Source organism: Acanthochromis polyacanthus, chromosome 14 (assembly GCF_021347895.1).
Source record: "Acanthochromis polyacanthus isolate Apoly-LR-REF ecotype Palm Island chromosome 14, KAUST_Apoly_ChrSc, whole genome shotgun sequence".
In the NCBI taxonomy this organism is placed as follows: Eukaryota; Metazoa; Chordata; class Actinopteri; family Pomacentridae; genus Acanthochromis; species Acanthochromis polyacanthus.
In genome coordinates this window covers 34,452,889-34,468,203 of record NC_067126.1, presented here as the reverse complement: position 1 = coordinate 34,468,203, position 15,315 = coordinate 34,452,889, and the positions used below count along the sequence as shown (strand labels likewise).

At 39.2% G+C, this 15,315-nt stretch overlaps 1 protein-coding gene and 2 long non-coding RNA genes across 3 annotated transcripts in view; 2 read left to right on the top strand and 1 right to left on the bottom strand.

Annotated features, from left to right (window-relative positions):
- LOC110954685 (NALCN channel auxiliary factor 1) overlaps positions 1 to 15,315 on the top strand; it is a 96,435-nt gene that overhangs the window by 34,196 nt on the left and 46,924 nt on the right. The window lies entirely within an intron of this gene.
- LOC127537117 (uncharacterized) lies at positions 9,879 to 11,428 on the top strand. The gene is made up of 2 exons (XR_007946601.1): positions 9,879 to 10,302; positions 10,621 to 11,428. It is a non-coding gene; the product is annotated as an uncharacterized LOC127537117 (long non-coding RNA).
- On the bottom strand, positions 11,384 to 14,997 carry LOC127537116 (uncharacterized). Its single transcript, XR_007946600.1, has 5 exons — positions 14,734 to 14,997; positions 13,805 to 13,902; positions 13,397 to 13,541; positions 13,083 to 13,203; positions 11,384 to 12,062 (listed from the first exon to the last, which is right to left on the bottom strand). It is a non-coding gene; the product is annotated as an uncharacterized LOC127537116 (long non-coding RNA).

Here is a 15,315-nt window from a genome sequence, read left to right as displayed (position 1 = left end):
AGGCAGTGAAAATGTGTGTTGTTTGTGTGTAAGAGCAAGAGATTTAGCTTTTGACACATGGCAGCTAGAAAAGACGACAGAGGAGTCTCTTTTATGTTGAACATTTGCCAGTTCTTAATTAATTCTCATTGCTATTTTGGGCGTAGATGCTGAGGTGAGAGTGAGTCTTCTATTTCTAACAAGCATGTTGTGACGTGAGAATGTCACTTTGGGTCCAAAAAAGATACAGGTGTCTAAAGAAATGAATCACAGGTATCACAATACAGAGTGTGTGATGTTGGAATAAATAGCTTTAAATAGTGAACCCTGATCAGGTGTCTAAGCAGGCGTTTAAATGCAAAACGCTGTGGAAACACACATGAATGCACATACAGAAATGGAAGATTTGTCTTGTTTTGTGTGTCCCCTGCGCGATAACATCTTCCCAGCCCTTGAATAAAGTTTCCCACTGAGAGCAGAGCAGAGAGAGACTGATGCACATGATCTGTGGCTGATGCTTTATTGAGCTTATCAACCCAGAGGGGAACTGAAAACCTAATTCTTCAACTCTTCTCACTGCAAGACCAGAGAAAAACAAAGAGGGCAGAGACTGAGGCCTGCATGTTTCTAAGTATCTATAGAAGATGTATTAAAATAACCCAAACACACTATGTGTACTCAATAAATAGCACCAATATTAGTAGAGTTAGAGGTTTGAAGCTCAAGAATGTTGGTGATTCAACACAAAAAAAGGGCCTTTAGGGGACTAAGATGTGATTGCAGGTCCATAGAATCACAGTTAACAATAATGGAAGTTTTGTTTATGTTTATCTTTTTCTTTCTTTATTTCTTTTTTGAAAGTTGACAGATATAAGCTTGCAGAATATAATGTTAACAGCCTAATTATTATGTGTTTTCTGAGTTGTGACTGTAGAGATAGAGATAGATAGATACTTTATTTATCCCCATAGGGAAATTGTTATATCCGGCAGCTCATATGAAACACCTAAAAAACACATTAAAACATCATCACATGTAAAAATATAAAACAAAGAAACATAAAAACATAAAGTCACATCATTTACATATTTTTTCCCTCTCCTACCTTTCGTTTTTTGTTCTTTTATTGTGGAACAGTGTTTTCCAGTGATGATATGTTCTAGGATATGGAAAAAAAAATCTTTTGTGTGTATTTTGTTTCATTTCTTCAACTGAAACTGCGGTGCCTGTTCAAATGTGGTAAATAAACACCACGATAGTCGGGGAGATGATGGTTACAAGAGATAGCATCCTAAACAAATTCACACTGAGCCGTAATAAGTTTGGTTACAGTTTGCATTTAGTGAAAAATGGATAAGTTACAATGTGAACTTCACTTTTAATAGTTGCTTGCTGTAGTCAAATCCACTAAAATCTAAACCGTGCCACGACCGAGATCAGAGTTTATCAAGACTAACACAAGACCAACACTTTGAGAAATTGAGACCAAGCCAAGATCAAGACCAAAGCAGAAAGAAACTGAGCCAAAACCAAGACCAGACTAGTGTGAGTCCCACACTTCTAACATATTGTGAAGCATGCAATACCAGAGACACTATGAATAGATGTGAAAGACTCGCTTTCCCATAAAAACACCAACCACAAACAAATTAAGATTCCTCTTTGTTCCCCTCTTTTTAAAGCCAAACATACAAATTTGTGTGTATGTGCACCATGAGAAATATCTTGATAAAAAAAAAAAGTCAAAAATCACTGCAGACCTGAATGCTCTTGGTGTTTTCTATCAGCAAACAAACACAGCAAGCTTTAGTCGACACTCCTTTTGCATGTTTATTGTGAAAAGTTACATATTTGATTTGCAACTGTGTATTCCAATCCAATGTTACTCACTCTTAAAGTAAAGTGTTCTTATGGCTGTGCAAAACAACCTATTTGATATGTAAATTTTTATGGAAGTGGAGGGTTTTACTTAAACAGCATCACCTGTGTGCATATCTGCAGTGATTGAATGTGTGAGCTCACGAGGGCTCGAAGTGGCATAAAAAGAAGCAGCAGGACACATTAACATGCTGCTTGGAAGCAACAAATCGCCATTTAAAAGAAAAAGAAAGAAAATCGCACCTCCAGCATTTGACAATTGCTGCTGTCATTCCCCGATTGTGATATTTAAGTGTCTGTAGATTTTAGCAAACTACCGAAAGACAAAAAAGCGATGAACATCTGTGAATCCTACAAGGAAAGTTGAACAATCAAAAATTCTATAAATGTGCAATAGACAACTAAAACAGCAAGCAACCAGATGTGAGAAGAGGACTATCGTGTCCATACATAGCCAGTGTCCCTATGTGGAAGTCCCTCAGGAAAGTCTGCAGACATGTGAACTCACAGAAAGCATCAAAAAGTTCACATCAGAGCCCTTATGCACTTGACAAATTGACAGGTCCAAAACTCCCAGCCCTTACACACTTAGCCGGAATGAACTGCAACACTGTGAGTGTAGCGACTGAGATTGGGCCAATGAGCCGCAGTCAGTGAGCTGTCAACAGCCCCTAATGATGAAGGGACACCCAACATACTGTTGTCAAAATCCAGTGGAAAACAACTTTCAGCCCAAAATATGAGGAAACAGCTTCACATTGGGCACTGCACTCAGGTCCCATTATATTGGATAAACTGGTTGTCAAGAAAAAGCCAAAGAACACTCACAAACACACACATACAGGCTGAGACTCCATCTTTGTAGTTGAATACATTCTAAAGATGATTGCTGTAAAAAGTAATTTTATGTTAATATTTCACAGAATCCAACAGTGTTCAACTTTGCATTGGTTGAATGAGATTATATAACCTTACATGACTTTGCTATGTGTGTGAGTGACTGGCTGAGTGGCCTTGGGTGACTTTGTCCATTTATTATGTGATGTTTCATGCAACTGATGTGAGCCTCAAGCGTTTAGCTGCAGCCAAAGGAAACGTATGCAACGGTTTCTCCTGAAGAAGTTTGAGGGCATTATGCAACAAAGCCACCGTACTGTCTGAGTATCCGAGGCAACTTTTTTATATGCACCTTCGACGTTTTGCAACTATAAACTTGAGCCCCTCAATGCGCTTCAAACAAATTTCCACTCAGATCTGGGCTTTGGCAAGTTTTCAGCTTTTACCTTCACCGAGCAGAATTTGTTTCACGTTGAGAAATTTGCATTCGACAGTAGCTTCCACTCTCACATCAGGGTGTTGTTGCTGCTGTTTTTAGCAGCTTTCACTCCTACACTCTCGGTTCGAGCCAGCGATGACTCAGGACTACTAATTGTCTTCATGGCATGAAGGAACCCTCGGGGGTATCAGAAAATAACCTTGAGTGATAACTCACGTTCATACCTTTTTTAGAGCAGACCTTTGCTTCCAGGTATATCATGTGGAATACAGTATGTGTGTATACTGTAGGTGTGTGAAAATCCTTTTAGGTACACATTTCTCTATCAAAAACACACCGATGTGCCAACGTGTTATGACCACTTAAGCTGTTGGTCCTTTCTATGCTGCCAAAACTGCTCTGATCTATCGAGGAATGGACTTTACATGACCTCTGAAGTCATGTTGTTGTGTTGTTGTGAACTGGAGCCACCTTGTTCCAGCACATTGCCAGCACTGTGTTACTAGTTCATTGTTTTTCTACTGCTGGCTGGGAGCACAGCACAAGCTTTGCTGTTTCCAAGATGTTCTGACCCACAATGATTTAGCCCCTGTGAAAGCTGCTTGTGTCTTTACACCACATCCAACACATTGATTATTGGAAGTAATGAAAAACAGCTGAAAAATAACTTGTTAAATGCGTCATCTGTGAGCGATAACAACATTTCGACTCATTGGTGCACACGGTGTCAACAAATATGTGTTTCGTCATCGGGGCGTGGACACCTTTGTGAGTGTGCACTGGTGTAACTGGGATGATTTCTGATGTTGGACTCGACAGTGATGACCTGGCAGTCGTGTTATTTGGCTGAGAAAAGGCTTCTGGCCCTCTCCAGCCCTCTGCTGTAGTGATTACTGACTCCTGACTCCTGGCACACACAAGCCAGCTATAGGCCAAGGCAGCTCCACCCCATAATCACTATTGATTACTGATAATCCAATTAGGAGAAGGGAAACTGCCTGTGTTTTGGCAATGAGTGAGACAAGCTGCCTCCTCTGAGGTAGGAAGGGAAGATAGAATATCATGTTTTGAAGCTCCTGTCAGACAAGCTAGTTAAGTAAATTTGTCACAAGCCACAAACTTACTTTGCTATAAAAGTTGGAAGAGACCCAGAGTGCTTCTGCAACACACAGCAAGGCAGCACAAGGCAAAAAATGAACAGACTAAATCTGAATTTTTTTTCCTCGTTTTAAAAGCGCAGAAAAAATATGTCATTTAATCATCATCTACTATGTACAAAGAAAAAAAGATCAGCTCAGCACAAATGAACCAATTTTAATTCGTTGAGGGAATTCTTCTCATGTTGGATGAGTCTGTAAAGATAAAGGGGGTAAAAAAAACTCAATGATGATCAGTGTAACTTTTATCTTTCATTCATGTAAACTTCTTCCAGTAGCCTTGATAGTCCGGCCAAATGCTACTTTTGAGAAAATAGAAATTAAATGAGTCATAATTTCGCCTTCTTGAACTTTGCTCGAGTGTTGTCAGATTGCAGGCAGAACATATTAAGAAAAAGTTTTAGCGGGTCGAGGTTGGTTGGACTTGTGAGAAGACGTGATGACAGACACTTGCAGTAGCTCTTTTAGACAAGCGCCCTGTGGAGCTATCTTGAGAATAATTTTGCGTTTGCATTAAATTGTACTCGTTAACACAAATGACGTGCATCCTTGAGGTGTAAAAAATGTGTCGAATGCATTTTCCTCCACGCAAAAGACTTTTAAAAGTGTAAAATCTTCCTTTTTCTGCATCCATGTTCACTGGCTTGCAGGTTTTTCTTCTTTGCTGCTTTTGTCAGCGTACTACTGTTCCTTGGTGCATTACTACCACCAACTGTCGATCGATGGAACAGTGTGAACCCAAGGGCAGAATGTGAACTGTGCTGCCCACGTGCATGCACATGTCTCCATACGGATGATTGTGGTCAGAAAGTTCACAAGGTAGCTTTAATTCATGGAGATAAACAAATATTCAGTTGCAAAGTAAGTTTAAATCTCATCTCTTTCTCACCAGATGCCAAACACCACATTCCATCTCACAATTAAATAGTATAGAACATTTACACAACAGAGCTTTGTGTTTGATTTCCATAACGCTTTTAACAGAAAAATTCAAGCCAGCAATGTTACATCTTCCGTGTCTTTAAACGTTGATATTCTTTGTGAGAATTCAAGAGAGGCTGCATCATTGAAGGCCATCTATTTGCAACTCAGCAGACTTTGGAATATCTGGTTTATCAACTGTTTAATACGCTACTTTTTGTATATATTTTTTTATATATTGGAGTGCAGGTTAAGAAAATCAGATAAAGGCAGCAGAGAGATTTATAGAGAAGAGAGACTCAAAGACACAAAGGAGGCAAAGGAGAGAGAAGGGATAGGTTAAGAAAAGCAGCTTCGATTAATCTGCAGTGTGGGAGATCAAGAAAAATGGAGAGATGCACTGTAGGTGTATGAGGCTAAACTGGGTAAAGCATTAACACACAGATGTTTCTGGCACAAACATTTTGTATGATATCATAGTGGAAGTTAGCAACTGTGAAAATTAAGAAAATATGGAGCAAAAAATGGAGCCATTCTGAAAAAAGCTCACAATAATCATTTCAGTTTAAATAAAATTGACTTTAGCAGAAAAAAATTACTTTGGATAAATCAAATCAGGACAATGGGACTTAAAATAAAACAAAAATAGTCTATACTTCACTAGATGGCATTCAGTTAATGAAAAATATTTTTAAAAAATGACAATGTACTGTACAAATACACTAACAAATGTTCCTGTGAATCTACAATAAAATATTGGCAACTGTGATCGACAGTATTTTACTGTATTTTTACAGGTATTTATTGTATTGTTTACGACAGGACTCTGTGGTAGAATGTGAGGTTTACTGTTTAAAGACTACTCTGAATTGCAGACACACTGTATGCATTCATATTCTATGCTATAAATGAAAATTCCAGATCACAAGAATCTTCAAGGAATGCGAAGGTCTGTTTGTATCGATGAGAACTGGGATTGATTAGCTCGGTTTAAATGCATATATCACTAAAACACCTAAAAAAACAAAGACTAAAGGATAATAGAAAGTATTTTTCATGGATTGTCAACACCTGATTAAAGGTGCAACGTGTGACAAATTGTAGTCTATTGAATATATTTTTATAAATCCATTCATAAACTTTTTTAAAAAGTAAAAATGGTCTTTCTCAGTGCAAAAAACATCAGATTTGACAGTATTTAACCATATTTTGGACAAGCTGTTAGAATTTGGCTGCATTTTAACAGTAATTTTTTAAAGTGTATGATAATTGCTAAGGTGAATGCTTTTAAACCACCTCAAATTTGACTTAAAAACACTACATTGGAAGGAGGCGCATTTCGTTTCACACTAATACTTTGAGATGCATTCCCCATGATGGGTATATGTGAGAAAGCAGGCATCTACTGCGCTGTGTGGCATAATCCTGGCCATCAACTCCCACGTTCTCTGCATCTCCCCAGCATGGAGCATCCACTGTCTGTCAACACTCTAATGGGAGGCGAACTAAACACAGAGGGAATGGGACGAGGATATACACAAACTACCAAGAGGTAAATGGAGGCTGGGCCAGTGTTTTTACATACTGGAGCGTTTTGAGTTAATTTCCATGATGGATGCTGTTTTGAAAGATCCGCAGTGGACAGCTGGAGTGGACTTTTTCCTCGTGTCACATTTCAGCATCATTACTTGAGCGCAAACAGGCTGTGTCAGTTGTAATGTGATTATGAATGCTGCAGCTTGATCACAGGAGGAGGGCAGGATTTAGAGGGTCGTTACAATGCAAACTGGTGAAAACAAAGAATAAGCAAAAATGTCCTCAAGAATTAAAAACCAATTAGCGGGATGATTTAAAAACTCCACGGTGACATATTGAGAGAAACACAGGGCCTCATCACCTTTGTTTATGTCACATCACAGGAGATTTAATGCACAGACCTGAAGGGTGATTAAGGGACTGAACACGAGATAATTGTATTTGTTGCAATGCACACATGGGGTCAGTAATAGGAGTGAATTATGCCATTGCATAGTGCAGTTAGCAGCGGAGGGTGTTGCACGGCCGGATCATGTCCTTCCTGTTCTCTCTATATGGGGTCTCACTGGAGTCTGATGGCAGCGATGGCAGCTAAGTGGGCTCTGGATTGATGTTCTCCTACAGCAAAACACTGCAGAGGCCTGACTTTTGCTCCTCTCACCCCTCCACCCCCTACGCTAAACCTCTTTTTCACTCACCTGCATTGCACCAGTTATTTCTCACCTTCCAACTTAACATCTCCTCCTGTCCTATAGATTCAGTGCTCTGGAGTCCTCCCACCTCCCTCCCTCTGTCCCCTCTCTCTGTCTCTCTCTCGGTAAACACACTGCAGGGCTGGTTCACGTGTGCTCAGGTGTGGGCTGACTTCGGGGCAAATGAAGGCCGATAACCCGTCCTGTTACCAACGATTTCAAATACAGACTGTGAGGTGGAAAAATGAAGCTTGATGCTACAGCATGCAGGGCTACAGATGTATCAGGTAACAAGTGCGAGTGAACAAACTCGTGTTAGTTTAATAAAAAAAGAAGTCAGAGTTGGAGGAGTGTCGCTTGTTGCCTGCACCTCTTCATCTCACAGTAGAGTGTGAAAGTTACCATCATGGTGACAAATGCATTGTAGAAGAATGGGCTTTATAATAAAAGTCATCCTGTGCATCACCATTTGCATCCTTTAAATGTGAGCTAGCAGCAGCAAGATGATTTTTCTTGCACTGGCAGTAACTTTATACACCTATAGTATGGTGTTAGGAGAGTAAACAGCAACTGAAACTGATAATAGTGGGTTACATGCATGCACCATCATGTGAATCCCTTGCTTAGATCTGGTGTGGGATAACGGGTCAAGACTTTTCTGTCACACAAAGCATGAGTATTATTAAATTAATGGAAAATGTAGGCAATAGTGGAGTGAACAAGGCTTCCACCAGACTGTCTCTCCCCACAATGACTAGCGCTCCATTGACAGGTGTTTTCTTTGTGGCAGCTTAGCTACTCCAAAACATGGCAAAAAAGAAGCACTTCTTGATTCACTCCTGACTCTGAAGGTGGAGAAAGAAACCTGGTAGAGAAGAGATTTTGCAGTTCAGCACAATCATTTATGGGTTTTTTTTTTTTTGTGAGAAAAAAATAAATAAAAAGTAGCATTGCAGCACATGATTGCTCTGCAAAGCTGTTTGGTGGGAAAAGTAGCTTACTAATGGAAAACGTGCATGCATAATGTTGGAAAAAAAACTTGAACACAACCGGAAAATGTTGAACTTTGGTGCACCATTCCAACAGTGTGCAGACAGCTTATAGTTTACATGGAAAGTGCTTCCTAGTGCTTCACAGAGAGCAGAAATTAAAATGCAACAAAACAGTTCAAACAACAAAGGACTCCAAAACACAGGGATTGAGGAATGGAGAAATGGTTTCCTATATAACATGTGGAATGAGGAAACACCAGAGGAGGTAAAATGATATAAAATAAGATAGATAAATACAATTGAATAGCTGAAATATTTATTATGTTTATTATTATTATTATTAGATATGGATAGAAATAGAAGTCAAAAACTATAAAATACAGAACTCTACAATAAATAGACAGCAATAAATAAAATTTGTTCCAAGAAGAGTAATAAAATAAATACAATCTATTAATAACTGCCATATTTTGAAAGATACTGCACTACATCCAACCTGCAACCTACAACTTGCAATTTGCTCATGCCCCAGGCAGGCTAAGAGCAGGAACAAAACTAAAATCTGCATGTTGCAATTCAACTTCTGGGTCATTAAGTTCATGCTGTGAAAGAAATAAAGAAAGGTACACCACCCTCTTTAGCCGAACTGCTGAAATTACTGCCATGCAGCTTAGCCCCTCATTCAATCAATGAATCTATGAAATATACAGAGTTTGCTTGGTAACAGAAGGCCTTGGCCTCCTCCTGGAGCTGAGCTGGTCGACTTTGCTCTCCTCAGCTACTGAACTGTGACATGCTGCTGTTCCAGAGCTTTGAGCAGAACCCAGCGTTACACCACCAACCCCAAGATTAAATGGCTAAGGGGAGGAAAAGCAAAAACAGCCAGATGTGTGTCTGTGTGTGGGATTGGTCATGATATGTTTACAGCGTACGGTGGGGGCCGCCGTAAATCAGGCCTCTTCTTTCCCCCGTCACTATGGCAATGACTTCCTGATCCACTCTGGGCTGATTTAATAGTCCTGGGGGACCTCTAAACACACGCCATGGATGCTCTCTGGGCTCCGCTCACCGGGCTTAGGCTGCCGTAAATTCAATCAGCCACCGGTTAGAGCACCTGTGTGCACTCGGGCGAATACGTGTTTGTCTGTGTGTGGTTTTGTGCTAAACAAACTAAGCATTTCCGAAGTAATTGAATGAAGCAGTCAGAGTGTTAAAAAAAAATCTGCTTTTGGTGAGAGGTGATGAATTTCCATTTCAAGCGTCATTGTGAGCGGCTTTGTTTTTAATTGCTCACTTCCAACAGACACAAGTGGAATCCATCCCTCAGAAAGAACAACTGAATTTTCTTTTAATTTAAAGTTCAATTTAGCTGTTGCCTTGTACAAGCACTGACTCAAACAGCTCCTCTTAATTTGACAGTGCTGCTAAGACTCTCACAGTATATGGAATTAGATTTGTGCCAAAAATAATTAAACAAAAATAAATAAATTGCAAACAAAAAATAAAAATTTGAGAGATATAATCTTACTCAAGCAAAAAAATAATACTTGCAATCAAAATATTTGTGTGACTGTGTAAATATTTAGCCTTTTACTTTTCCAATCATCACTTCTTTTGTTTACAGTTCTGTCTTTTTTTCCCTCACTGATCAGAATTTTGTTTTCAATGCCAGCTTTCTCATTTGCGCTGCCTGACATTTTGCTTGCGATTTTTGGCACAAACCTCTCGGGTGGGCGGGCCTTGTGAGGAATGCGTACTCATTGGCTGAATAGTTTTTGAGTGACACCCCGTGCCCCGGATGTTGTTCTGTACAGCGGGTGAATTCGGATGTATGGGATGTACTGTGGTAAGCTACTTTAACGTAAAGAAGTGTAAGTATCTGTCATATGTGTTGTCTGTGTTGAAGTAGCCGTTTTGATGTTGTAGCATCATGCTAATAACATGTTGGAAGCACAGCCAGCTACAGTATATCAACAACAATTTAGCAGCTACACGTTGGCTAACAGAACTTGCTAATGTTATCAAGCGGTGGGGATGGGGTGGAGGGGCATATGTTAAACAGCTCGGTACTCTTAGAAAAAGGAAACAGCTTACTCATTTCTCTGGCTCCCTGTGTTTTAACCCTGGCTTCAAGCCTAGGTATGTTTGAACAGTTTGCACTAGTGTAATTTAACTTCACTGTCTTTCAGCGTATGGAGCTTCTTCTCCAGGATTGCAGCACTGATGGTGACCAAGATGATAGGGTGGTGGTGTCAGACATCCCTTGCCCCCTGTCTGACCATAACTTTGGTATCCTTCAGGGACTAATAGATCCCATCACATCAACTCTGTGTGATCAGGATCTCTATATTCAGACACTTGAGCTTGTGAGGAAACTGAGCGAAGTCTAAAATTCAACAACTGAAATGTTGAACTATCTGCCATTCAGAAGAAGCTTGCTGAAATGCTTCTATGTGGAATGAAATGTACACACATCTAATATTTACCCGTGTGAAGAAATGTTGTGTTTACATTTATATGTAATTAATAATAAAATGTTTCGTCCTGAATTTTTCTGGGTCACCCAGCAAAGACTTAGTCTACACAAAAAAAAAAAAAAAAAAAAAAAAGAGATTCTGCTTACAGTTCTGGTCAACTATAAAGCCCAGCTCTTTCATTAATTCTCTATTAAGTTCATTGCAAAGTACATTTTAGACCTTTAAAATATTATATTTTGTAGGAACTTACTGGTTTGCATGATTCCAAATTGTTTCAAGTACTGTCAACTTTCAATATTTTATTTGGAAGTAAATTGTTGTTCGTTCAGTACCTTATTTTGTATGCAAAGTGATGAAACTGCAATAGCAAGTCCATATATTGTGTTTTGTGTTGAAATTGACTAAATACTCTATCCAGCTACACATGAACCTGTAGGGTACTGCTGAAAATAGACTTGGAATTAAAGACAATTCATGAATTGCACATTTTTTTATTTTGCTATTAAATATATTAAACACATTTGTGTATTTTTACTTTTTTATCAGCTGATCTTAACTGGTCCATTTTCAGGAACCACCACAAACTCTGCCAAGAATATCACAACCAATCAAAGTATTAACTAATTCTCAGACAGTAAAAAACTTTTCAGAGAATAAACAAGGATGTGGAACCAACAAATGCTAAATCCACGATCCACTGAAAATAGCTCTGTAAACAACTTTTGGGTTCTCACCACCTGTTGAGAACCACTGTTTTATGTAACAAACATTTGTGCACTGTAGAGGCACATAACAACTAATATGCAGATAAACATGAAAATGACACAACAGAATCTTAAGTGTTCTGGCACCATTTGAACCAAACTACACCCTGTAAAATCCTGCACCACATCTCATTGCTGTTAACATGTTTTTCTTGAACTCATCATAATTCACACAGTGTGCAGTTGGAAATGTGATCGTTTCTGTGCATGCGCTGACAAGTGGATAGCAGATCTTGTGGTCTGGCATCCGTTCCAAACACCCATGGTCAAAACAGACAGTTATCTTAAAATTTTGTCTGTCTGCAGTTAGAAGATGCCGGTGCGACTGTCCAGTCAACCACTGCATCACTCCAGGGACATCAAGCGGATCTTCATCCTCAACTGTTCCATCTGGGGAAATTTAAAAAAAAAGGCAATTAAAATAGATTATTAGAATTGGACAAAACCAGACAGACATGATAATACTTTACAGTAGGTCAGATCTGTCCATTTGGTCTTAGTTGATCTTGATTTTGTATGTCAAATGATTAATTATTATGCATGGGTCTGAGTCAAAGTACTGATAAACTGATCAAAGTCGTTTAGCGCAAAATATAAATTAATTCAAAGGGAAAACACATTTAATAGAATTACTAACCCAATGTTGAAATAAACTCTCAGTTTATAGTATGAAAGGAAAAAGTGTCAATAAATTTATTTAGTACCTCTTTTTGCAAATCACAGAACAGTCATTTATTAGGTTATGGAGGTCATGTTTCTGCCTGCATTTGTTTGTTAGCAACATAACTCAAAAACTTAAGGATGGATTTTGATGAAATTGTCAGGAAATGTCTGAACTGGTAAAAGGAACAAATGGAGATTTTGGGAATGATCCGGATTGCCGTCTGGGACATACAGCTATCACAGCCTGAGCTGCGTTGGCAGAGGGCTGCGCTCTCCAGGTGCTTTTCTAGGTGAACAATTGGCCTGTCTAATGTCTGACCCACGGCACCATCTGATGGAAAAAGCTCGGTGTTGTAACTGGACCCTTGGTTTCTCAGCAGACTCTCCTAAAATTGTCAGAAACATCCCAGTCCTCCACAACTCACAGTTACAGCAGCATTACTGTGAGCCCATTAACATTATAGAAACATGGAGGCAGCTCTGCTCACTCACAGTCCCTTCAGGCTGGACACATCACCCACTGGAGGCACCATGGTGCACACAATAATCACACTTCATGCAGATTGGCATTTATCATTCCACAATATGCATATAAAATAAATATAGGACAATGTAACTGAGCTGCTTGACAGAGGTCTGCACTGTCTAAGTGCTTTTCAATTAATATCTGTGTTACCTTCTGTGAGGTTTACCCCTAGTAGATCTCAGAAGACCGAATACTTTAAAAGTATATCTCGGTTCACTTACCCTCAAGCTCTTGCAGGAAATCCTGGAAGTTGTTTAGGATTTGTGCTTCCCTTGTGTGCTTTTGTGTACCATTTTCGCTCATCTCTGGGGCCAAGTGCGACACAATGTAGTGTGAGTCCACCTGAAAAACATATGACAGAAAAATATTTGTCTAAGATAACATGGCAATGATCAAGAATTTTGTATATACCACCTTCTTTTAATTACTCAAAAACCAAAAAAGAAATATCAGCTGTATTAAGAGTTTATGACATCATATGTAGCATCACAGAGGATCTAACATGTTTCTGCTTCAGGAGATCATAGGAGCTTACTTTATCAGCATCAGCAGCCACAAAGAGGCCATGGCAAAGCTTTCTGTTCCTTTCCATGACATCTATGAGGCTGTAAAGTTGTAGTCCCTCTCGAAGTTGCCTGAGCATGGTTGTTCGCCTTGCAGCAGAGTGCAGCAGGATTGCCCTTTCACAACAGAAAAACAGCTGTCATGTGCATGTTTCCCACATTTATTTGTCAAGTAATCAAAAACAAATTAGGTCATTATATTTGATTACATGATTATTTTAAATAACTGAATGCATGGCAATAGATTTTAATATTTCTTTGGAGGTAATTATTGAATGGACAAACCGATAAGGTAATCCTCACACCAAGGCTGCTCATAGGGTTTCATTAATACTTGCTCATAAAGTGAAGTTAAACAGTTTAACACAATAAATACAAACCGTGCTATTTTGTCTTTGTTGTCATCATTTATAGGTCCTGTGTAGCCACAGTTGAGAATTTGTTCAGTGCATGATGATAAGTCTGATGTTTCTTCAACCTAGGGGAAATTAAGAAAATTCAAGATTCTCCACACTAAAATAACATTAATATCTAAACTAAAACAGTCAATAAATAACAAGAGCCACAGGTCCTTTTCCTATTCTATTTATTTATACAATTGTAACACTGTTATTTCTGTCTTGTTACCATGAAATGACAGGACTTTGGCGTCTTGGTGGTGCTAAAGGTATGGTCACAAGTTCAAATTCAAAAGGATTCTCCTATTCTCTAAATTAAATTTGCACAGTTGCTGTGAGTTACTTAAGGTAAAAAACTACAGTAGTAACTATTCTTACCAAATATCCGAAAACAGATAGCTATTTAACATAATCCAACGTCCCGTTTATCCGCAAATAGGTTCCACGCTATCCCAGCAGAGAGATCCATGGCCTTTGCTGTTCAGAATGACACAGAATCTCAATGACAGATTGGATCCACCGGAGTGAAGCTCTGAGGCCATCTCCACGACAGGACTCTCCTAACTTGTTTGTAGCGGAGCGTACCCCAGCGGATCTAATCTGGCGTCTTGCGGCTAAGTTGCCCAGGCCAAGAATCCCTCTAACTGCTGGAAAAGTGTTTATTTTTTGACAAACGGAACGTCAATGAGTAAGCTGTTTCCTTTTTCTAAGAGTACCGAGCTGTTTAACATATGCCCCTCCACCCCACCCCCACCGCTTGATAACATTAGCAAGTTCTGTTAGCCAACGTGTAGCTGCTAAATTGTTGTTGATATACTGTAGCTGGCTGTGCTTCCAACATGTTATTAGCATGATGCTACAACATCAAAACGGCTACTTCAACACAGACAACACATATGACAGATACTTACACTTCTTTACGTTAAAGTAGCTTACCACAGTACATCCCATACATCCGAATTCACCCGCTGTACAGAACAACATCCGGGGCACGGGGTGTCACTCAAAAACTATTCAGCCAATGAGTACGCATTCCTCACAAGGCCCGCCCACCCGAGAGGTTTGTGCCAAAAATCACAAGCAAAATGTCAGGCAGCGCAAATGAGAAAGCTGGCATTGAAAACAAAAGTCTGATCAGTGAGGGAAAAAAAGACAGAACTGTAAACAAAAGAAGTGATGATTGGAAAAGTAAAAGGCTAAATATTTACACAGTCACACAAATATTTTGATTGCAAGTATTATTTTTTTGCTTGAGTAAGATTATAACTCTCAAATTTTTATTTTTTGTTTGCAATTTATTTATTTTTGTTTAATTATTTTTGGCACAAATCTAATTCCATAACAGTACTGCTTCCACTGAGAGTTAACACCTCAGTCTTTTGGCTGTTGTGGAAATCAGTGAGCTGCAAAAGACTCACACTCACAGCCACACCCAGAAGCTATTCAACGCAACTAACCACAGTCTGGTGTGTGTGTGTGTGAACAGAGGAGGA